Raw genomic sequence first — 759 nt, forward strand, 5'->3', positions numbered from 1 at the left:
CACACACACACACACAAACAAACACACACACACACACACACACACTCACTCACTCACTCACTCACACGCGTGACTTCATCCCACATAACCGCACAGTCTGCACACACAGCATCGATCAGAGCTTTGAACTCTGGACTGCTGTCGGTCATCATTAGTTCTGCTCTAATACTGCTGCCCTGAACCTCATGTGTAGATCATGAAACAAACATCACTGCTGTGGTGTGCAGCTATCTGAACATACTTCACCAGAGTAAGTTAATTATTTTCCAGCAAACAGATTGTTAAATGACATTACAGTTTTTTTCAACTGCTTACATTTTTAAAACCTTGCCTCTTTTTATTCAAATCTTTACACACAAATCCAAGAATTGCACACAAAATGCAAAATGCCTCACATTTCTTGCAAAATGAAGCACTGCATTCAAATTTCAAAATATCACCAACGCATCTCAAAAGCAAACATTTGCAAACACCTTTGCCATGATATTAATTCCTGTTAGATTTTTGTGTTACATAGAGAATTGTGTGTTGTGTGCTTTGCAAAAAGTGCTTTATGAAATTGAAAACTCAGTCAAAGGCCAAGAATTAGTGTATGGTTTTGCAGATTTGTTGTGTGGTTCTGGTGTATATACACACACACACACACACATACATACATACACCACACACACACACAAATTGAACTAATAATACAGTTTTACCATAAACACACACACACGCACACACACGCACAAACACACACACACACACACGCACGCA

This window comes from Sinocyclocheilus anshuiensis, unplaced genomic scaffold (genome assembly GCF_001515605.1).
Source record: "Sinocyclocheilus anshuiensis isolate Anshui unplaced genomic scaffold, SAMN03320099.WGS_v1.1 scaffold454, whole genome shotgun sequence".
Taxonomy (NCBI): domain Eukaryota; kingdom Metazoa; phylum Chordata; class Actinopteri; order Cypriniformes; family Cyprinidae; genus Sinocyclocheilus; species Sinocyclocheilus anshuiensis.